General features: G+C 33.0%; 1 protein-coding gene across 3 annotated transcripts in view; it reads left to right on the top strand.

Annotated features, from left to right (window-relative positions):
• LOC138696808 (paired box protein Pax-6-like) overlaps positions 1-26112 on the top strand; it is a 571671-nt gene that overhangs the window by 163774 nt on the left and 381785 nt on the right. Inside the window, exon 1 of one of the 3 annotated variants that reach the window (XM_069822226.1) lies at positions 11205-11788. The exons of the other annotated variants lie outside the window; for them this stretch is intronic. The gene's annotated coding sequence lies outside the window, so the exon portion shown is untranslated. Of the gene's footprint in view, positions 1-11204; positions 11789-26112 lie in introns of those variants that run through there. 3 annotated transcript variants of the gene reach the window in all.

The raw sequence follows: 26112 nt of genomic DNA on the forward strand, positions 1-26112 counted from the left end.
AAATCACAAGTCATAATAATGGACCACCAACGAGCATTAAACAAAATAGATCTAGCCACTGTATCAAACAAAAAATAAATAATACCACAATTACATATAGTAAGACAGTAAAAAACATAGGAGTATATTTAGATTCAAATTTAAATTTTAGAAGTGGAGTGACCTGCATATGTAAGGAAACTTTTCCCATAATTCATTCCCTCAGACACTTAACCGACGCTTTATCTCTCAGCCTTAAAAAGAACCTGATCCAAACTTTAGTGATGCCCCACTTCGATTATTGCGATTATCTATTCACGAATCTAAATACTGATCTTGCCCATAGACTACAGCATGTTCACAATATCTGCGTTCGTTTCCTTTGTAACAACAGAAAATTCGTCATTGATTGTACAAGTTCGGGAATGAATGTAAAGTTGTAAGTCGTCAGCATATAGGTAGTGTTTAGAATATTTAAGATCTTTGTTACGTCATTTATATTCCATAAATGAAGAAATAAAATATGAAATAAATAGTCTACATGGGCCTATTCTTTGAGAGCGGAACATAGATTGAGGGTGTTTGAGAATAAGGTTCTTAGGAAAAGATTTGAAGCTAAGAGGAATGAAGTTACAGGAGAGTGGAGAAAGTTACACAACGCAGAACTGCACTCATTCTATTCTTCACCTGACATAATTACGAACATTAAATCCAGACGTTTGAGATGGGTAGGGCATGCAGCACGTATGGGCGAATCCAGAAATCCATTATAGAGTATTAGTTAGGAGACCGGAGGGAGAAGGACCTTTGGGGAGGCCGAGAAGTAGATGGGAGGATAATATTAAAATGGATTTGAGGAAGGTGGGATATGAAGATGGAGAGTTGATTGATCTTGCACAGGATAGGGACCGATGGCGCGCTTATGTGAGGGCGGCAATGAACCTGCGGGTTCCTTAAAAGCCATTTGTAAGTAAGTAAGTATATGGGCCTATTCTTTTTGTACTTCAGCATTATTAATAGTCTTCATCGTTAGTGAAAACCGTGCATAACATACCACATTTTTGTACCAGTTAGTACACCATGTCAACTAAAACATCATAAGTCATAACTTTTATTAAGACGGCATAACTTGTGTCGTAATAGTAATATGCGTTACAAGAGCGGTATGTTGAAGTTTTCATGTTCGAGGAAGAGTTTGAAAAAGCGAAACGTAGTTGAGCTTTTTTAATTTTCCAGAATTGAAAGAAAACATACTGCTCGTGTATCATATATTATTTTGTGCGAAGATCGTTTATTACATACCTGAAAGAGGAATTTATAATTAGTTGCAATGAAATCTCCATCTTGGTTTCTGTTCAATGACGGCAAATTTGCAAAACAAAAATATCTATCTTCAACATTGTTGCTTTAAAATATTTTCTGTGTTTACTATACTTCACCAGGCCGTGATATACGTCTGTCTTTTTTTTCCCCCAGTCTATAATGAGTCTGGAATCTTGTTGATTTTTTCACGGCTTCCTTAATGTTACTTGCATCACGAATGCAGTAACTTTAGTGGAGTTGTAGAGTTTACTTAATTTTTGCAAATATTTAAAAACAATAATTAACAGTGCAATTTAGGTGAAATTGCAGTGGTAAGTTTCCAATTTATCATTATTACTATACTGAACGTCTCTAAAAATAATATGTTAAAAGCCTAAAGCAGTAAAATCAATATGTCACTTAAGCGGTAAGAAGAGGGAAATTGTTATGTGTGTTCGGTTGGGAATACTAAATGTGGAATTTTAGACTTACCGCGGATTGGTTTTGTGCGGAAACCAAGCAAATACGCACGATCTCGCACAATAGTAATTTTTGACCGATCGTGCGGTAAATAAATAAATCAAATCAACTTTTATTTTATTTTATTTACTTAAAAGTAACGAATTATCAATGTCGCGCACCACTAAGGATGTGCTATGTGGAAATAACTAAATGTCTTATTATACCTTTACTCTTTCTAAATTAATTTATTGGAGCGGAGATTTATAAGAAAAAAGAAATTAATGTAGATAAGACCATTTCTGATGACTTCCGGTTATTGCTCTGAGCGCCACTCGTGGCACGGATCAATTTCAGTACACACACACACACACACTATTTGACTCCACTCTTCAACACCTTTCAACAATCAAACACACCCACATAACAGGCAGAGAAGTTCGAGATGACGCCGTGATCTAGTAGGATCTGAGGATGGTGGGTGAAGCACTGAAACAGCTGTAAGCCGCACAAATCTTACATAATTAACACGAGTAAGTCCACTAGTTAATCAATTAATTATATTCAAGTGTTAAAAGTAGTGTACGCAAGATACAAAATGGATTAATAATAATTTATTTTTAATTAATATCGGCCAAAAATTAATATGAAATATATGTGTTAAGTACATACGAGAAACTCGGAAATAGAGAAGACTCAACTTCGTCTCGTCTTCTTTAAATTTTCCTCGATTCTGTTACAATGCACTTATCACCTTTGTATCGCAATAAAGCATACTATTATGTAACTAGTGTATAATCTTGGTAACTATGACACGAGTGAATGTTTAGCACTGAGCTTACACGCTCACGCGCTAATTTCCACGTGTTCATAATGAAGATTATACACGTGTTACATTGTTACATACAACGTTTTATGCTATTCTAGCATTACAATATATAAAAAACTATTATACATTTTGTAAAATGTAATGTTATGACATAGTAGACGCATGAGCACTGGATATGACGTAGGCCTAATATATTCCATGGTTGCTAAGTAACCGTTTCTAAGACAATATTATGTTGCTGTTGTTTTGAAGCTTTTTCTTACAGGTACGTTGTATAAAATTGTGTTGTGAAGGCGGTGATGACATCATGGAATACTAGTTGCTAGGTAACCTTTGATGACACAATACCAGAATTAGGTCAACTATGCACGATTTATAGCGTCACGACAAGCGTGTTTTAATGCCAGGATTGCATAAAGTTGATATTATGAAACGATTTGTTGTGCTATAATCTTAATACATCGCTGTTGTCGTAGTAACTCCTTTCTTCATATACCGTGATATCAAAGCTGATTTTATATCTTTACTAATATATATATATATATATATATATATATATATATATATATATATATATATATAATTTGAACTGGTAATGGAAATTACGGGAAAACGGCTGAACAGATTTTAATAAATGACCCCTCATTTTGAAGCTAGGAACCCAAAGTTTTTCAGAAAAATAGTAGTTTTCAGTGAAATGTCAATTTTCCTACATCATTTTCCTATTTTCCAAACTCTATCTTTCGTCAGTTTTGAGAACTAATTAATTGCATTTCAGAATAAAACAAAACATACACTACAATAAACAATAAACTATTACACGAAGGCCATGACCTACAGGATTGCTGAAATAGAGATCAGATGGCTCAGATTCCTTCACATCATAATCCCAATATGTCGATCTTCATTTGTGTAATTTTTTGATAACGTATAAAAAATAATTTACAGGTCTGATTCTCTGGTCTGTAGTTTTCAGAGTAGGCCTACAGCTGTGTATTGTATATTAAGAATTACAAAACTTAAGAATGTTTGATGACATTATTACCATTAAAAATGAAATATTATTAAGTTTATAGTTAATGCAACAAATAATGGTATACTGATGATATGAAAGTGAAACCTTTTGGGGCTTTATATAAGTAGACGCAGAGAGAGAATATTTTATATTAGATCTTCATTTCTATAATTTACTGAGTAACGGCTATATATATGTTACTGAAAACTATAAAACTTACGTAAGGTAACAATATTGTTATTAAAAATGAAATAGACCTACTTTTACAGTTATTAATCAAGTAGTGTGGGTCTTTTTCATATATTTAATAGCAGTGTGATATAGATATTTATGTGTCTGATTCTCTAATTGTCCTTGGTAGTAATTTTCCCTCTCGCAGGGTAGCATATGTAACGAAAAATTGGTCAGGCAGTCATTTCCCGCGTCCGAAAGCTTCATAATTTCATACAATACTAGTCACAATTGAATGTATGAACTGAACTGTTCAGTACAACACAAAGTTTTTACACATAGAAAAAAGAGTAAAAATACTTGCCTCGTGAAATTCACCAGCAACAATGGTGTATAACAGCTTTAATAATGGCACACACTTCAGACTACTACATACATGTGTTGTTGTCACACAGAATCAGTTCCACGGAGTTGCTACACATTGTCTGTAATGTATGGCCATCTAAACATTTTTTCTAGAAATGTGTAAAGTTACCCCCCTTGTGTAAAGTATACCCGGTTGACGGTACTTAAAAATCGAATTTTGGGCTCAAAGAATTTTTTTTGGAAAAAATTAATAAAATTCTGAACCGACCTAACTCCATTAGAAATTAACCTGGGATAAAACTTCTTTCGCCAAAATTTTCCGCTACGTAATATGGAGAATGTTACGTACTAAAATTATTTATTTATCTTGTACTATTCAAACGAATTTATCTTGTACTATTCAAACGATATGCCACAATATATAAGCACTTTAGCAACAAAAAAAAAAAAATATATATATATATATATATATATATATATATATATATATATATTTGTATATTTTTGGGATAATATAAATGTACCGGTAATCAACTGAAAATAGTAATTTTAGGAATGTGTATTAGGCCTATATGTCTTTCTCGTGTTAAATTCTATCGTACCTGGTTAACATGTTTCGCCCTTGAAGTTCTGAAGAAGGCCCATACAAGGCCGAAACATGTTAACCAGGTACGATAGAATTTAACACGAGAAAGACATATAATATACATTCCGAAGAGATATAGTGTTAAAAGTTGTGTAATCAAGATGTAGGCCTATAATAATTTTAGTTTACAACATAGCCACATGTTTAAGCTTTAATTTGAGACCTCAATGAAGTCTTTTGCCCAAATAGAAGTCTACTTTTTGTCCGTCGGAAGGATAACTTAATAAATATCGGAAAATGTGAAATAGGAGAAAACAGACACTGAAGATGGCGTAAGGTATAGAAAGTATAGTGCGGTTATATTATAAACTAGCCGTACCCGTGCGCTTCGCTGCACCCGTTAGAAATAAATATAAAGTAATTACATAACTAAAATAGGACATTTGATCCAGGGAACATTAGAGTTTGATAGAAGGATAAATCGTTTATTATGTTACTTAATTTAAATTGTATTAAAAAAATTAAAATGCGATCATTTTGATCCAGAGACCACTCATTTGGTCATAAAAATTATTTTAGGAAATACAGGAAACGAATGTACAGAATAGCCTATCAAGTTTTCTGTGCATAAGAAGCTATTTTAATCTTACCTGTCCTCGATTCACTCAGAAGTTACTGTAATAACATTATAGCATTATGTCCATCTAGAGAAACTACACTTTCCAATGGTGAATTAATATAATTAATTATACAAATCGGTTAATTTAGCTTCCGATATTACTTCATACAAACACAGACACATTATCTGTAAGCTATGTTTCATAGCTTTCGATTGTTGTTGTCCAAGGCTCCTTATAGACGAAGTCATTTGTTTTTTATTTCATTACACCGTCTTAGATGGCGTTGTTATTGTAATTTTGAAACTCATTTATCTCATTAAATATCGGTCCTATCAAAATTTTTCATAGAGTAAAACTTATCGGCAATTATTTTTAAAGAAACTTTTGTTATGTAATATTTTTCATGAAAATTAATAATACGCGAGATATTTCGATTTATTTAATTCAGACCCCCTTATAACCCCCCTTTTAAATAACGTATTTTGAATGCCATATAGCCTAAAATCTAAGTTACAACGAACTTAATTTATATTCCAATTTTCGTCGAAATCGATTCAGCCATTATCGCGTGAAAAGGTAACAAACATCTAGACAGACAGACAGACATACAAACAAAAATTTCAAAAAAGCGATTTTCGGTTTCAGGGCGGTTAATTATATATGTTAGGACCAATTATTTTTGAAAAATCGAAAATTACCAGAAAAATTTCGGCTACAGATTTATTAATAGTATAGATGTCCAAATAATTATGAAATTATTGAGGTAGGCCTAATGGGTACAAGTTATATATTTTTGGAAACTAGAAGAAATGAGCTTCCAGATCAGACAAAAACATTATTTATTATTTATTTACAGTAGATTCAAATGGTGAGCATTGGTGGAATGAAATCTGTATTGTTGAGGGAATAGTAAGAGAAGAGCCCTCACCTCTCAATTTCGTTCACTTCTCTAGCAGTTAACTACTGGACGAGCCATCATCATCATCATCATCGTCATCGTCATCATCATCATCATTGGTGGGATGAAATTTGTTTTGTTGAGGGAAAAGTAAGAGTCACGAGAAGAACACTTATCTCTCAATTTCGTTCACTTCTCCAACAGTTAGCTACTGGACAAGCCATCTTCTTCTTCATCATCATGATCATCATCTCATTTCCAACATTACCTTGTTGACGAAAAATTCTTTCCCTTTCGTTTAACATGGTGGAAATGACACTATGATAAAGTAACCAATTCTCAAATTTGATCAAACGTTATTCAGTCTCGACAGAAAAGTCACACTAATGCGTGATTAGGGACGGCCGCAAAAACACACATATGTGGCTGTCCTGAGGGACTCGGAGCCCGGGCAGGGGGGAGCTGGAGGGAAGTAGCAGCTGAAGAGACTACAGCAGTTAATTCAAGTGTTCACACTTGCGTTGTCGGGGCATTGTTCCACTGGACAACATGACAGTCCATTGTCTGACAATCCCTACGCTACTCAATGATTTTCAAATGTGATCCCTACGCCCGTGGCAATAATAAGCAGAAAGACCCCCTAGAATCAGAGCTGCTGTTACAGTGGCATAGCTACTGGAAACACTACAGTACATTCGTGCCTCCCAAACTTAATAGCATCCTGGAGTTTTAATGTAATTCAGTATCAGTTACAATTACCTTAAAGACGGCACATTATTATTATTATTATTATTATTATTATTATTATTATTATTATTATTATTATTATTATTATTATTATTTATTCGTTGAAAAGCTTTTGTCATCTAATCTGCTGTCAAAAAATCTGAAAGTCATTATTATTATTATTATTATTATTATTATTATTATTATTATTATTATTATTTATTCGATTGAGAAGCTTTTGCCATCTAGTCTCTACTGTCAAAAAATCTGAAAGTTAGAATTTATAAAAACTTATAGGCTAAGTTGTGTGAGCTTGGACTATATCTCTACCGAATGAAAAGTAATAGCGCATCTCTTAATGTCAGTGAACCAGAACGACAAACATGTACAGCCGGGTGGTAACCAAACATGTGCTCCAATCGTCCACAGCCTTAGAACAAGAAAATAATAAACGAATAATATAAAAAAACAATAATTTGTAATTAGCCTATAAACTTCGTAACTCCCAAATTAAAATAATTTAGCCATAATTTACATATAAAAATAACATACGAAGTAGATATAGGTACAATTATGATTCTAGCCTCATTAGGCCTATAAGAAATAACAATGAACATTTTCATTTTATCAAAGGAAATACTCCTTTTATGTTCAGAAAAATAATATTTGTACTCTGAAAATATTCGTTCTACGTCACAACACGTTACTGGAGAAAATATGATACAGCTATATCTTACTATCACCAGGTGAACAACTACTTTGTGAATCTAATAGTGTATCTCGTATGTGGCAGATAATATTAAACCCATAATTGTTTTCAAGAAAATTTTTCATTTCTATCGTAATGACAGCTCGGAAGCTCGTATCGTAATTCCGATGTTGAACTTGGACTGTAACGCAACCGAACGCATAGGTGCACGAGACGTCAACATTTAACGAAGAATAATCTGGGAAAAAACAAAAGTGTTACACACTCCTGTTTGCATAATTATTTAATAATAGATGAGTTTACTTTTTTGGAATCATGCATAATATTAATATTACGTAGTCTAAATAATAGGGGAGAGTCGGGTAGTATCGGACATCGGGTAGTATTGGACAGTGCGTTTCTTTCATCCACCACCATATGGTAGTACCTGAATGACATGGTTACGTTTCTCTATGCGACATCACAGAAACGTAACCATGTCAATCAGATACTATCATCGTGTGGTAGATGAAAGAAACTCACTGTCCGATATTACCCTTTGTCCGATACTACCCGACTCTCCCCTATATTAATAACAGAATATCTCACTTTGTTCGGAACTTAAAATATTAATATAAATTAACAATACTCTTCAAACTATTCACGACTCTACACAGCTCCACAGAATGCCACTATGCGTTTGTTTATGTGAACAAACTGTGTAGTCTATCATCTATAGCGAGCGGGAGCAGGGCGAGGTGCGGGTGACATCTATACTCCTCGCTGTACTCAACTGAAATCTACTGTTCTGATACGAACTTCCTATCTATGATTAGGGCCTATCACATTTCAGGATCTCGTGAACCTGCCTCAAAAACCCTCTTAACCGACACCACAAACACTCAACTATAGGCCCTACTCGGTGTCATTCTTAACTTTTAGTGCATATAAATCGGGACTCTTATTAATGGAGCTGTGGTGGAATGCCGGCAGGGTAAACGGGAGCCAAATAAAATTGTATCGGAGTTTTATTTTCACTCTCTCACTTTACTCTTCAGTATTCTTCAAACCTCTAACCCTAGCTACCTAGCTTCTCGTTTTCAACATTTCTCCTCATATCACGAAATAGATACTCGCTCACAACACCATATCACACTCTCCATTCCTAAACGCAGAACATCCTTCTACTCTTCATCTTTCACCGTCTCTGCAGCTCATCTCTGGAACTCTCTACCACAACATGTCAGAGACTGTCGGACATTGTCTAGTTTCAAAAATAAATTTAAATTGCACTTTTTGAATTAGATTCCTTTCAGTTATAAGCCCTTTTCTCTCCCATAGTTTTGTAAAAAATATAGGCTTTAGGCTATATTTCTTTTTCCTTCCTTTCCCCTTTTTGTTGTCTTTATCAGCCGATGAATTTATTATCATAGCCTTTTTATCGTGAATTTTATTTAATTTTCGTATTTCTTTTCTTTTTTATTATTATTTTATTATATTCCATTTTGATATATTCTTCCTTACGTTTTTCCATATTAGTCTAACCATTTGTACTAAATGAGTTGCTTTCACTATATTCCAATGTATTTTACTTTCTTTTCTTTTTTTCTCTATTATGGTATTATTTTCACGTTGTTTAGTGTCGATTTTATTATGCTATTATTATTATTTTTTTTTGTAATATGTTAATATTCTGTTCTTTAACTTTTTGTTTTGGCGACAGACACGACATGGATTTATTCCAATTAATCGAAATTTGCAGCTTGATGCTTTACTTTCCGCTGATGATTTAGTTCTCATGGCATCAACTGAAGATGATTTACAATATTCAGTACACAATTTAAATAAGGTCAGTGAAAAATATAACATGGAAATTAATATTGAAAAATCGAAAATCACGTCATTTTGTGGGAAATTCCCTGTACCAAGCAAAATCTGTTTGAATAATAAAATAATAGAAAGAGTAAATACCTTCACTTATCTTGGCTATACACTATCACCTTATGATGAAGTAGATATTGCTGAAAAAATATGTAAATATAACAAAAAAATGGGGATCATTAATAAAATCATGAAACCCTCACTAGTACAAAGACACACAAGAATAGGCTTGTATAAAACCTTAGCACAGCCAGTATTAAGCTATGGTAGCGAAGCGTGGACTGTGAAGAATAAAGATGTCAGTAGAATAACAGAAAGTGAGATGAGGTTTATGAGAGCAACAGCTGGATATACTCGCTGGGATCATAAAAATGAGGACCTAATGCAAGAACTTCAAATAGAACCCATTATGCAGTTCATCAGCAAATATCAACTTCAGTGGAAGGGTCATCTCGAACGAATGAATCGATGCAGAATTCCAAAAGCACTGCTTCATTACCATCCATATGGCAAAAGATCTCTAGGCCGTCCAAAGAAGAGATGGACTGAAAATTCTAGTTTGAGACCGTAACAGGCCACTTGGCCTAATACTTGTTAGGAAGATGATGATGATGATGATGATGATGAACTTTTTGTTAAATTTTAACTGCTTGTATACTTTTTGACCTGGTAGAGTGTAAGAGAAGGCCCTATGGCCTTAACTCTGCCAGTATAAATAAATAAAGAATTATTATTATTATTATTATTATTATTATTATTATTATTATTATTATTATTTTCTGTGTTTAACACAGACAACATAAATCTATTTTATTTTTCACATCATAACGATCTAGAAGTCATATTCTGAATGTCCCTTTAATGTGACCAGAAATGGAGACAGACGCCGTAAATGCAACACTGCTGAACAGCTCTGGTTATCAAATGTTTGTGATTGGACAGTTTGGCTAGCGGCGCCATGGTAACTCGCGTCAGTCGATAGTGTTCGAGCGAGGCAACATCTCGAGCGAGAGACGCCAGCTCCCTCCAGCGGCTGTGAGTCGAACCAACAACACTCACACCCACCGCGCCCTCTGGCAGCCCTTCCGCACGAATAAGCATCCAGCATTTAAGAATCAATGCTACCGTCTCACTCTGCCTACCCCCACCAGAGCCGTTCCCCTCCCCTCGTAACCCAGATCCTATTGGACCATCCGTCCGTGCACTGGCTTTCTGATTGGTTTACCCCTTAAAACCTGTCATCCCCTACACTTCTCGCGGTCCTTTTTCCTTCATCACCCTCCCCATTGCTGCCTTGATTATTCTCACCCTCTTTCAACTCCCCAACACCCCTAAATTCACGGCAGAGGGGTGCATTTTTTTTTTCGGAAAACAAAGTGAGAAAGAAATAAGAGAGATTTTCGGCGGTAGGAAAAGTGGATGGGGTGGGTTATTTGGGTAGAGGAAAGGAGAGAAAATATACAAGAAAGAAATGGTTTTAAGAGAGAAGGTGAGATAAGAATTTTAGGGAGAGGGTAGTTCGACAGGAGTCTGTAGCGGGCTTGATGAATGGGCGCTTCAGGTCAGGCGGATCGGATGGACGGAAGGACGGACGGACGAACGGAACTGCGAGAGAGGAAATCTACGCACGCACGCGGGGCTATCGAGGGGGGGGATCGGGGAGAACGGACCCTACTTGTAAAGAGATCAGTTCGTAACGTCTCGCTAGTTAGGCAAGGTGATACCACCATGTGCTGCTGTTTACGACTCCATAGCAGCAAGTGTCAAATGTTTGCGAGTGTGTGTGCTATACAGTGAAACGCTTACGAACCATTTGCTGCTGACATTGATCGTAATTGCGTGTTTATCCTTGTTTTATACACTCCCTCTCATAAACTCACCAAATCGTCACTAATTCAAGCCCGTTTATGTCAGTGAATGTGTGACAAGAACCGATCAGAGACGTCATAATAGAATAAAAAACAAAAAACTCGCGGCGTACGACTGGACAACAACATACAGGACAATCTACTGTAAGACTTGCAGTTTCGTTTTCTGTATTCAGATCTTTCCTAATTCGAGATGAATAGGTCGATATTGTGACAGAGGCGCGAACCTGGATTTAACGAGTGCTGGGGACGGAAAGATTCATTGCTAGCTTAAGTGGACGCTGGCGTCGGCGACGACAGGTGATAAATCAAGGGATGAGGCACCCACGTGTCTGGGCATCAAGTAAGCGCCACGTCTAACACTGCCGTTTATACCAGCGTCTTCTGTATCAACATTCATGTGAGTACTAGACACAACAGTTGTCTTTATTTAGGCCTATAATTTGCCTTCACGAAATTAATTGCATTAAAAGCAACTTTTTTATCAGTATTGAACAATTGTCACCTTTGGCATATTATTGCATAGGCTATCATTTACGTCGTACGTAGCATATACAAGGTGTTTCAAAAGTTTATTGTTGTTTATTGTTAGTAAAATAACATGTACAAAAATACATGTCTTAAATCTTCTCTGAAGGAGTAAAAAACTCGTGCTCAGGCAGTTATCTAAACACATATTTAACACACACAAAGACAATTATTTGACATACTATTAGTATTAGTATTTATTTATTTAACCTGGTAGAGATAAGACCGTCAGGCCTTCTCTGCCCCTCTACCAGGGCATTACAACTATAATATGAAGAATAAAATTACAATTAATATTAAATTTACAATTACAATTACAATAAAAATTAAAGTACGACAAGATTACCTGATTAATGAAAGCTAGACATTTTATCATAGAAGTTAAGAACAAAGAATATTTTTGTATTTACTGAATTACAAATTAAACCTAGAACAACAAAATTCTATAGTGATGAAATTACCGGATATTGAAATATTTTGCGATAGCCTATATTAAGAGAACTATTTACAAGAAACCATGTCTGAACGAGTCTCAATTACTGACCAAGTGCCTAGTAAGTTTGAGTTTGAACTGAGTTTTATTTCGACAGTCCCTGATGCTAGCAGGTAACGAATTCCAGAGTCTTGGCAGGGCTATTGTGAAAGAGGATGAGTATGAGGAGGTGGGTTAAGAAAAAAAAAATTATAAGAATAAATTAACTTTAAAAATACAATTTCAATTTTAACAATTTAAATCATACAAATACATATACATATTAAATCAAACAAATATTCTTTAACAATTATATTCCTATCGCTATTTTTTAAATTTCTGAAACTAAAATTTTCCCAATTTGGGTATTTTTCAATTATTTTATTGTATAACCTTGCACCGAAGTAGGTACCATGGCTAAGAGCTGTGCTTGTGAAACCCTTTGGTTCCTCTAGTCGTACAAAATCAGATCTTTTAGTTCCATATTTATGATGATACATTTTGAATTTATTACGATTTTTATGTATGAAGTTTAATAAGGCAATATAATAAATCTGTTTAATTTTCAAAACATTAAAATCAGTGAACAAAAGCTCGGATGAGTAATCAATTGGTTTATTAAGGCATATTTTAATTATTCTTTTCTGAATAAGTAGGCCTATTAGTGGAGTGAGATTAGAATTACAAGCATTTCCCCATCCTAAAATTCCATATTGGAGAATGGATTGAAATAAAGGTAAATAAATGAGACGTAAAATATTAACTGGTAAATAAGTTATGACCGAAGTATAACAAAGATATACAGTAAATTGTTTTACGTAATCTATTGCATAAATATGTAATATGTTTATTCCATCGTAAGTGTTTGTCGATTGTAATGCCTAAATACTTAACTTCTGAGGATTCGGTTAATATGGGACATTCGCAATTTTGAGAAGAACGATCAGAATGATGAATTATGAGCCTAAAAGAAGATTGAGGAGATTTAAGACCACTGGACCTTAGTGAAAACGGAACAACAGTTGTCTTGGATGTGTTTAAGGAAAGAGCGTTTGAATCAAACCACTCTTTAATTACCTGTAGTCCATTATTCGCATTAATATAAGTGCCTTTCCAAGATTTTTCACCAAAAATAATTACGGTATCATAACTGCTATTAAAATTAAATGAGAGAATTTAGGACAAAAAGTTCAAGGAGTCAAACCTTGTATTTAGGAAGGAATATTTTACGAAAACAAAATATTTTTTGCGACTATTACTGTGCGAGTTATGAAAGCATTTTTAAATGAGACCCGATACTTTTTTTAATATTATCTGAAAAGCATTTTTTGTTTCAATCACTATGCAATACTTCGTTTCATACAGATGCATGGTTACTATGGTAATATTTCAGTTGTCGATACATTTTATTAATCGGTGTGTTTTAATAGTACCCTAGACTATATTACGATACGAGATTGGGAAATGGTTTTTACAAAATCGAGGAAAAGTTTGAAAAACGAGCAGAGTGCATTGCAAATTTAGAGCAACATTATTCCAAAGCCTTCGAAAAACTGAACTGTAATGGTAACTAAGTAGCTAACAGTAAGTTCACTTTAATAGTCTATTTCAGTATAGTTTTTTATTATGAAGAATGGTTTCCCTAGCAACAAGTTTCTGTGTGGGAATTCTGACAATAGTTGTAAGTACAACAAAAAACACGAAAGTGCAAAAAAAAAAAAAAGCAGTTTTATTCAGTATATTCAGTATTGTACAGTCAGAGCACACAACATTGTGCAATTGACAAAGTCAATAAAAAGTAAACAACAAAACAATAAAATTAATTCAAAAACTCTCAACAACGTTGACATTAAAAAACTCATTAATTTCATAAAATGGTTTGTTGATTAACCAACCAGAGACAAGTCTATTAAAAGACTTCCTTTCCAGATTAAAAATATATCTCGGAAATTTATTTGCTATTTTTAACGACAGAATAAAATAATTATTCATTGTTTTAGTCAGCCTACACTTAGATATATCAAAAAGGTCACGGTTTCTGGTGTTGTATATATGAACATCATTCCTATGTGTCAACATATGTGAATTTTCTTTGACGAAATTTAGGGCTTGATAAATATACAGTGATGTTACAGTCATAATTTTTTCATTTACAAATAACAGTCTGCAGTGTGCCTTCGTTGATGAATTAGTTATAATTCTAATAGATTTTTTGTAACATAAGTACCTTATTAGTATGAGAACTATTACCCCATAAAAGTAGTCCATAAGAAAGTATACTATGAAAATAAGAAAAATAGACAACTCTAATGTAATTCTTAGGAACATACATTTTCAAATTTCGCAGAAGAAATATTACTCTTGACAATTTTTTACAAATAGACTCAACATGGTCTGCCCAAGTAAGTGTGCTGTCCACCGTAATACCAAGAAGTTTGAAATTATTATTTTCCATGACATAAACAACAAAGATGCAGTTTTACTTTCATTTAAAATAAATTTATTAGAACTAAACCATTTCTTGGCTTTATTAAAAAAGAAATTACTAAGAGTTTTCAATTCATTGATATCACTATGACTTGTCAAGAAAGTGGCGTCATCAGCGAATACCACAGAATAAGCAGAGACATTGACGAAATCAGAATAAAACAAGATGTTCATAACGGAAAATGGTCTTTTTGTCTCTGACATGACCTTGTTCTATGAATTTCGTTTCTATTCTACTGAGAAATAGATGGCAGATTTGTATGAGTTTCGTTAAAAAGTGTGCATACCTCTTGTTGTGTAAGCCTAAGTTACATCTTCTGTCACCAAATCCTATCACCATCAGGATCTCAATACTCTCATTTTCTGTTGAGAACATCTCGTTTTATGTTGGTCATCAATAAAACTGCTTTCATAACAAAATATATCAACAATTAACTTCTTTCAACAGTAGGCCTAACCATAACCAAAGTGGTTATGTATAAAACAAATAAAATATTAACTTACTTTTTTTTTCTGTAAAATATTTCTTTTTAAATATAAGTAAGCTTTTTGTCCAAAATCTCCTCATTCAATTTTAATTGAAATTATGAGTTACCTTCCAAAAAACTCTATGTATAAGTAGTTTATTTGATTGTGACATAGTCTACGTTTCTTTACTGTCGCTAGTTCAAAAATAAAACCCATACCTTTCAATCGCCAATGCTGAAGGTTTACAATACTGCCTATGAAAGCTTTACGGTGGCTCTGGCTGTTAAAGCTGTGCTTTCAAAGCTTTTATAAATTTCATTGTATCTAAGCAAGATATTTATAGTCTATATGTCACCACACTTGGAACGCATATTTGCAAAACGTTACAAAAGCTGTAGCTACGTGTTTTTTTAACCCTAGCTGAAAAAATGCAACATTTTTACATAGTATAGGCCTACACGTGTCTAAAATTTTGAACGAAGAAACTTACAATGCCAGTAAATGGACTATATAATAATTTATATGCATACGACATCATGTAATAATGAGATTCCAGACAGTACATAATAATAGAGTCTAGTTGTGTGCAGCTTTATTTAAGAGTGGGTCAGATTAGAACACGACCGTAGAAAATGTTCTAAACCCTACGAGTGTGCTGAAGCTACATTCGCAACTAGTTGTAGGCCTAGTATACGACATTTTATCTAGGCCTAAGTGTTGTGTATTTTGCTAAAAATTAGAGAAAAATAAATTCATAATAGGACTGTTAAAATTTAGATTCTTTTAGGTGTAGCCTATAATCTAGAATGCCACGTTAGCGTTTCTTAGTAGGCCCTAACCATATTTATTGCTATTATAGCGACATAAAATCAACCAACATTGTTGTTGTTGTTGGTTAGATCTACCTATTTTTTTAGGTTGTTGTTGCCAAGATCGTGTTATACAATTTTATAATACATTGCTATGTAAAAATACGTGTTTTACTTTGTACAAAAGTAAAGTGGCACTTTTTAAATAGAAGATATTTACTTTTTCACCAAAAGAATATAAAGTATAGTTATATCGTATGTCTATAGCCTATGTCTTAATTTGCAAAACAAACTTCTTTCTTTAATTTTGACATATGTTTACATTATTTATGTATTTTGTTACTAATATAATGTATTATTTTCTTCCTAATTGATTGCGGAAATTTCAAAATCTTACATTGCTATGTAAAAATACGTGTTTTACTTTGTACAAAAGTAAAGTGGCACTTTTTAAATAGAAAATGTTTACTTTTTCACCAAAAGAATATAAAGTATAGTTATATCGTATGTCTATAGCCTACGTCTTAATTTTCAAAACAAACTTCTTTCTTTAATCTTGACATATGTTTACATTATTTATGTATTTTGTTACTAATATAATGTATCATTTTCTTCCTAATTGATTGCGGAAAATTCAAAATCAAATCTGTATCATAGGCTATTCTAAAAAGTGTACCAAGAAGCGTTCTTATTAAATCCAAGAATAGTCTTTAAGTGTGCTAGCCTGCGCTACGAGCGTGCTAAACTGCCCCGGCTATCGACTGATTACTTGTACAGGATTCCTATCATATCATATCGCTAACACTGGTTTATGAATACGAAAAACGTTAGTTTGCTTATCATCCACCGGAAGCCCGCGCTAAGAATGTCTATGAATATGGCCCTAAATGTTGGCGCAGGTTCGTAGTTTATAACTGTAAGACTACATAAAAATTTATAGATTATTTTTAATAATTCTGAAGTCCTGATCACCATAAAATAAGGCTAGAAAAAACAAATTAATATTCACAAAAAAGCAGCTCTTCCAACCATGGCAATAATATGTAAGAAAACAAGACAAATTAAATCTATAATGAACAAAGATACGGTTAAAAAAAAAAGAGTGATGACAATTTAGGCCTACAAGAACGCTACTTACGAAATCTATTAAAGACAATATCGGATACACAAAATAATTGGTATCACTGTTTTAGCATGATGAAAGGTTAAATAATATCAAAAGTAGCTTACTGGGTGCTATAAGAATAGGCTACAAAATTGGAACGGTACAAAAACAAATATTAAATTGAAATGATGATGATGATGATGATGATGATGATGATGATGATGATGATGATGGCGATGACATCATGTCATCATTGCATTTAAGCTGCTATTCTGATTGATATTATATCGACTCTAAACTGAAAGTAGGCCTATATAAAAAAAAAGCTCTTTGAAATATAGGCTACTTTATCCCTCGGTCTATATCTGCTATGGAAAAACGTACTCTATACCTGGGGTCTTTTTTGACCCCGGGTAGATTTCTTTCAACTAACTTGAAAATAGGAAGTTGTAAGGATAATTATTGGATAATTTATGAATTTTGGTATTTATTCAAGCGTTTCCACATCAGACTATGGCATTATAGAGGAGTATTACTTCTCATTTTCTGTGTTCACATTCACTTATGTCAAAAGAATTATGCAGTGTTGACAACAAGAAGACGGCTTTGAATCTTTTCAGCACGTAAGCGGCCACAAGAGTATTTTGTGTATAGCCAATATTTCTAGGAGGTTGCTTACGCTGTGGTGATGGCTGAGTAGCATAGTTCAGTTGTCCATTTCTTGATGTAAGTAAATGTGTCACTAATACATTGACGTTATCATCTGCATCAATAGAATCAATATCTATTTCGTCTTCAACTTGAATATCTTCCTGTCACATCTACTTCCGCAACACCGCCGTCGTTTTCGAATATGAAATCATTGTCACATTCACTATCACTGTGGTCTGCGTCTTTTAGAGCATGATTAAGGCTATAACCTTTCTGAAAATCAATATTATAAATTATTATTTATAATAAAGAGAGAGACAAACCGACTTACTTCATCAGAAATCTACTGCAAACTGAAAACAGTTAATTAAAAATTTTCAAATATCTCACTACAGTGCATCCCAGTTCAAGAAATATCAATATTTGATCTGTATTTGTCCCACTGTTGTCATAAAATACACCAAGAGCGAGACCAAGTAACAAATTCATTATAAAAATTAGTATAGCGTACTCTATACCTGGGGTCTTTGCTGACCCCATGTGATAAAAATGAAAAATAATGTTATACCGCTTATACTAGGATCATGACAATGTAACATAATTGTAGCCAAATGCTCACAAATAGCATATCTGGAACATCAAAGAGTTATGTCAACATTTGACATATGCATTTGTAAAAAATAAAGGAGTGGGGTCACAAAAGACCCCAGGTATAGACCGAGGGTTATAAATGTAGTCTAAAGGAATTTAACAAGAATATGAAATATTACCCCAAATTACCTCCGATTTCAGTCACTACTCTCTACTCAGTAGCCTACATATTTAGCGAAATATATTTGGCTTGTTATTAATCGATGCTAAGTATATGAATGTATTTATTTCAGATTTAGCATTTCAAGGGACAATATCTTATGTTGCATTGTACTGTATTGTATGTATTTACATTCTGTGGTATTCATACATAGCTTCACAGCTAGAATATGGACCATATCAAAAAAAAATCTTAATAAGTTAGTAGGACTGCTATATTGTCTTAGGCCTAATTATGAGCACAGTCCAGTTGAAATAGGCCTACAGAATGGTTTTACAATATAGTTTACAAGTACATCACAACGGTTTAGTATCAATACTTAATATAAGACAGCAATATTCATGGTAATTGTTGAATGTCATAAATTCACTTACAGAATAGAAAGCGTGAGAAATTATATAGGCCCTACTTCTTTAATTTTGTCCTAAATAATCTTATGTTTTGAGTTGGATTTTTCATATCTATAGGGAGGCTATTAAAAATTTTAGTGTCATATAACGCACTCCTTTTTGATAGCACAATAGACTTACGGATGGAGTAGGCCTATGAAAGTCATTTTTGACGCGTATTTATGCCATGCACTGTTGAATTAGTTACAAAATTTTCACGATTACATACGAGGAAGATTATTAATTAAAGAATATAGCCTACTGGCAAGACATGGGTATTATTTGTATATTTTAATGGTCCTACACGATTCCCTAGATTTAGCAACTACTATTATTCTAATTAGACCTTCTCTTTTTTGTAGTAGGAATACACTGTTACTCTCCGTAGAATTTCTCCAGATAAACTAAACTAAATCTATAAAAACCAAAGAACTTTACGTAAAAATATATGTGAATTAAGAGTGATTTAAGAATTCATGGAAAACAGTTTCGAATCCAGATAAATTAGGGTCTAATATTTTTTTTAGTTTAAATTTAGCGACACTGTAGCGACTACTAAGTTATTAGTGTCGTTGAAATTGGTGATCGAAATGGTAGCCTATTTGATGAGACGAGACGGAGAATTCGCCATAGTTTACCTACCATTCATCTTACAGTTGAGGAAAAGCTCGGAAAAGATCCAACCAAGTAATCATCCCAAACGGGAATCGAACCCACGCCTGAGCGCAGATGCGAATCAGTAGGAAAACATTCCTGCCGCCTCAGCTATACCGGCGGCTCAGAATAATTCTTAAATTAACCGAAGGTCTTTGATGTTAAATACGGTTCCGTTATGTAGACGTAAGTTATCGTGAAATTATCACTGGTTTCAACTCCCGTAGGTGTAATTTATGTCTGTTATGAGACCTTCAGAACCTTTGAGTAAATACAAAAGTTCTAATAAAAGAAAAAGTCGTTATTAAAATTCGAAACTACTCGCGACGTTGTAGCTTACATAGACCTATAGCTATACCGAAATAAATATGCCTATGCTAAGTATAGCCTATAAATGTGTCCTATTTACTTTAGCCTAGATTTATCAATTCAAGGAGAAATGAGTAAATAGGCCTATCTTGTGCTATGTCAATCTGTAAAACAAAGAATTTTACAACAATATGCATATATGAACAAGAGTAAGTTATTCATTTACGAAATTATGGAAAAAATTCTTTTGTGTTCGGATAATAGTTAATAAATCAACCGAAAATCTTCTGAAGAAAACTACCGTTCTGTCAAGTAGTCTACCATGAAATTACCGCTAGTTTTAACTTCTGCTGACGTAATTGGATGGAGTTACGCAATAGAGATTGATCCCGCGGTATGACAAATGTCTCAATTCTAGTGAGAAATATGTTGGAAAATAGCTCAATAGTTGTTGCATCTGTTTCAATAATTTTTTCAATGAAATTATGTTTTCGTTAATTGCGTTCGAGTGGTCAAAATTTGTACAAGCACTTGTTTTGACATTATTAACATGATGGGAGAAAAAATAACTTTATCTGTCCCCATCAGAATGTTTGCTTGTACGTTACTTTAGAATGTGCTAAGAATGGAATTTAGTCTTTGCACTTGGATTGTCTGTTGTCCATATTCGACAATTGTGAGTAAGTACCGACTCAACCATTGAGAGTAAAGTGGGCCTCATATGTCCACAGTATTCCATTCCATTCAATTTCCATCTCAACTAACAGTTGAAAAGTTGTATCTCTTTTCATACCAGCTTCGTCCAATTCAAACACCATTTGCGGTCTATAAGGATAGGCCTATATTTTCAGACGTTTTCGTATGTTTTTTTTTTTTCAATTAGTGTTGTAATATGTGAAGTTTACTTAACACATTAGCACTGCTGACTGATAACGTGTTTTCTTTAGCTATATTCTGGCTTTCATAAAAAAAACTCTACAGCCTGATTATCGTTAACTCTTGATCTTCTCAATATTTTATTATAAACTGAACTAGTTTCTTTAAATTTCTCAATAATTAATGCACGATAAGAACTATATTTGTTTACTTTGTTTCAGATAAAAGCTAATATTCCGCTTCCGACACCGTCACAATAAGACTAAGCTTACCTATATGTTTTAAAAATAAGTGCATTTTTTTTAATATTATATCAACATAGGCTATCACTAAGAAATAAGGAACTGAAGGACCGTAAATAAACGGTCATTCGAAGCTAAACAACTGATCAATGACTGTTTATTTGAAAGGAGAAGATTTCGCGGTATAAAACTAGAAAATTGCACATAACTAATAATTATTTTACTGAATGCATTAGCCCTATAGAGAGTTATTCAGAGGTCGCGAAAGATTTCAAAGTCCTCTAACTTTGTTAAAAGGTAAGTTTGTCCAAAATAATAATAATAACTTACTGTTTTGTTCATAAGAGTGTGGAGGTTATTCAGGTAGGCCTATAAACCAATTCCTGAGAATACGCTACACTGTTGAATAGCTCATCTGCTGTCACCTAGAAACTTGATTCTTACTGCATGTTCCGTATTCTGAATGTTGTCTAATTTCCTGGACTTCTTGTAAAATCATCATAGCATTCACATCATTTTCTATGGACTTCGGTCTACCACAAAATTGTTTATCGTTTACGGAATCAGTTTTTCAATTTCTTTACAAACTTCCACCATGACGACAATTTACTTGTTTATTAATCTATTTATTATTTGATTTAATTGCTTATTAATTCATTCATTTATTTCTGGGGTTATTAATTAATATGTTCATTTGTTTTCTTCTCTATTTATTAATTTATTTATTTCTTTATTTATATATTTATTTTTTTACTTTTGTAAATATTTCTTTACTTGCTTATTTATTTCTTTATTGGGATACTTGTTTATTTCTTTCTTTACTGGGTTAATTGTTTATTTTCTTTCTAATACCTTGCTTGTTTATTTATCTATTTATTATTTATTCAGTATGTTTATCTCGACTGAGTGTTCTTAGAAGAAATTTGAAACCAATTACTCTAGTAGGTAGTCTGTAGTATTATAATGTTGGCATAACAAATTAATATCAAATAATTTTATTATATCTATGAAATATAAATATTCATCTAATTGAATTTTACACTGTGCATTAATTTTTGTAGAGTCATATTGCTTACCATTACTATCTCGTAGATTCTGATAATATAGCCTAAGCTTCAAACTACGTACAGTGGTCACACGAATATAAATAAGAGAAGGGTAAACACGCTTAATTATGAAAATGGTGCCTTATAATAACATAGATCATAATTTTAGATTTAAATTTTCACTTGTTCTGAGTTTATACCCTCACAGTACTTTATACGCATATGATTGATAGAGTATGTTTAATATATGAGTTTTATATAGCCTTTTAAAATACTACTTAAAGTAGACTAATGTATCAGTCTACTTTCTTTATACGGTAACTCAAAACCAATTACCGTAGGCTAATATTTTAATGTTTGATTAAAATTTGACAGCTTTTACATTAAATATGAGATGCAGTAGGACACCTGTAATAGCTTACAGGCCTTTTCGTTTAATGCTATTTTCAGTTCTCTATTAAATTCTGTTACATCATGCGAGTATTTTTGCTATGACTATATCGTAGCTATATTCTCAATGGTGTAATATGTTTTAGTAACAAGTGTTAGTAGAAACAGTGTGTCTTCGATATAAGTGTACTGAAAATCAAGAACAGAGTCGTAAAGGTGTCAATTTTGAATAATCTAAATGGGATCGAAAGTTAAATTTATAAGAGCGTCCACAAAAGGTAGTATATCTATTCTGTAATGAATGTAATTGTGGCACCGGATACAAATTGTGAGGTCCACATTACATGGATGTAAATGTTGACATCATCATATCATCATGGATGTAAATGTTGACATCATATCATATCATATCATATCATATCATATCATATCATATCATATCATATCATATCATATCATATCATATCATATCATATCATATATCATATCATATCATATCATATCATATCATATATCATATCATATCATATCATATCATATCATATCATATATCATATCATATCATATCATATCATATCATATCATATCATATCATATCTTATCATATCATACCATATATCATATCGTATATTTTGATATAATTATTATATCTCCATTAAGTTAAATATTTAGGAATTATAGATCAGCATTTTACGTTGGGATAAACAAATTGATTTCAAGTGTACAAGTATAAGAAAGACAATTTATAAATTCATAATACTTAGAAATTTTATCACTAAGAAAGCATTGAGAATAATGTTTTTAGCTTCAATACAATCATTAATACAATATGGTATAATAAATTGGGATGGAGTAGCATCATCTGTACTTAATCCATTAGTTTTAATACACAGAAGATTAACAAAAATTTGTCTCACCAAAAGAAAAATGGGTTAATTTATACAGATTTTAAAGTATGAACTATTGATAAAATTTATAAATATAGTTTACTAACTTATTACTACAGAAATAAAATAAAACAAAAATCTAATCGAAATGAACATCATACTCGAAGACAAGAGTCTGTTCTTCCATTGATTAAGCCTAAATGTCACACAAGTGCAGCACTTAAACATGGAGCTAATTTCGGCCCAAGACTTTATAATAAAATTACAAATCATTTTTCAAATTAGAACTATTTTAAAATTGTACCTTTTAAAAAGAAATGTATAAAATTATTCATGAATATAATATTAACAAATGGTGTACTTTTTACCTTTTTATTCCTCTCGACTACATTCATGTTTTTATTTAATGTCATTGGTTTCTGTCTGATTGTCAATTTACATACGTATATTAAATGTTTTCTCTTTTCTCTTTCTTTTTCTTTTCTATTGTGTATTAGTTGTCGGTCAGAATTAAGTTAATTAGTGTATTTAGTAAACTGCCTTTATAAATTTTATGTTGTATTATTGGCTAAGATCACATCGTACACGAGCCTGGCTCTTACGGTAGTGGCTAGAAACATTTTTGTTGCATATTTTTTAATTGCTTATTAACATTCATTGCAGGACCTGGTACCGAAATAATAATCTCATGACCTTTCGCCTCTGTGTAATAAATAGTGTAACCATGTCTCTTCGTAAGGCTCTTCTTACTTCCTTAAGACCAGAAGAAAGGAAGTACTTAAATACAAAAATTGTAGAGGAACTTAATTATGTTAAAATAATTAAATGTTTATTGAAAATTCCTCAGTACGAAGCACGCTGTTATAGTAGGTAGGCCTACATCATACGGCCTTCTCACGCTGGGACTCCTCTTCATGTGTGGTGGACGAACACTGTCACATATAACAGCATTGTTACTTGAGCGTGCACGAATGTAGGTCGCTCTAGCCAATTTGTGGACTATTTGCATGACTGATAGAAGATTCAAGTCTTCATGTATCTGGACATTACTAAGAGAGTAGTCACTACGAGTATAATACGAACCACCTTATTTTGTAGGATCTGAAGTTTCCTTATATTTGTTTTAGCGGCAAATCCCCAGGCTGGAATTGCATATAGCCTAACAGATGTGGTCGTATGACCACGTTCTATATAATTATTACAAGCTTCTAACTACTGTTATTACTCAAATTCAAGTAAGAGAGCGCTAAAGACGAACTATGGAAATGGTGCGTTATAATAGACTAATGCATGCCATATAGTAGGCCTAATTCTGGGCAAAATTATACAGACCTTCTTCTTTGAGTTCATATTCATCTAATAAATTTTATACGTATGTTTCCAAATATAGGCCTACGAGTTTTGTTAGTCTAAAATGTGTAAAATAACGTTAGAGAATATTTTCGTCTATTTTCTTAGAATTAGGCCTATTTATTTATTTATCTGGCAGAGTTAAGGCCATAGGGCCTTCTCTAACATTCTACTAAAAAGTTAAAGAACAGGATACTAACATATTACAAAAAATAATAACATAACAAAATCGACACTAAACAATATGAAAATAATACCATAATTGAAAAAAAGAAAGTTTTTTAAAAATTTTATTGGGTTATTTTACGACGCTGTATCAACATCTAGGTTATTTAGCGTCTGAATGAAATGAAGGTGATAATGCCGGTGAAATGAGTCCGGGGTCCAGCATCGAAAGTTACCCAGCATTTGCTCGTATTGGGTTGAGGGAAAACCCCGGAAAAAACCTCAACCAGGTAACTTGCCCCGACCGGGATTCGAACCCGGACCACGTGGTTTCGCGGCCAGACGTGCTGACCGTTACTCCACAGGTGTGGACAAAAAAAAAAAAAGAAAGTAAAATACAGATCTAAAGATTGAAATATAATAAAAGCAACTCAGTTTGAACAGATAGTTAACAGGGAAAAACGTTAAGGAAGGATAAAATAAATGGAATGTAATAAGATAATAAAAATAACGAAATTTAAATGGAATCAACAATAAAAAAGGTAGCCAAAATAATAAATTCACCTGGCGATCAAAAGAACAAAAAAGAAGGAAAAGGAAGAAAAAGAAACATATATTTTTACAAAACTATCGCAGAGAAAAGAGCTTATAAGTGAAAGGAATCTGAAATGAAAAAGTGCAACTTCAGTTTATTTTTGAAACTAGATATTGTTCGACAGTCTCTGACAGGTTGTGGTAGAGTGTTCCAGAGATGAGCTGCAGAGACGGTGAAAGATGAAGAGTAGGAGGATGTTCTGTGTTTAGGAATGGAGAGTGTGATATGGTGTTGTGAGCGAGTATCTATTCCGTGATATGAGGACAAATGTTGAAAACGAGAAGCTAAGTAGCTAGGGTTAGAGTTTTGAAGAATATTGAAGAGTAACGTGAGAGAATTACTAAATTACAAAATTATCGCTTCATAGAAAACTTCAGAGACACAATCTATGAAAAACAATTACAATGGTTTAGACATGCGAACATGATGGATGCAAATCGGTTACTGAAGAGGAATTTAAAATGAGTCCCAACTGGGAAGAAAAGGAAAG

Source organism: Periplaneta americana, chromosome 3 (genome assembly GCF_040183065.1).
Source record: "Periplaneta americana isolate PAMFEO1 chromosome 3, P.americana_PAMFEO1_priV1, whole genome shotgun sequence".
Taxonomy (NCBI): domain Eukaryota; kingdom Metazoa; phylum Arthropoda; class Insecta; order Blattodea; family Blattidae; genus Periplaneta; species Periplaneta americana.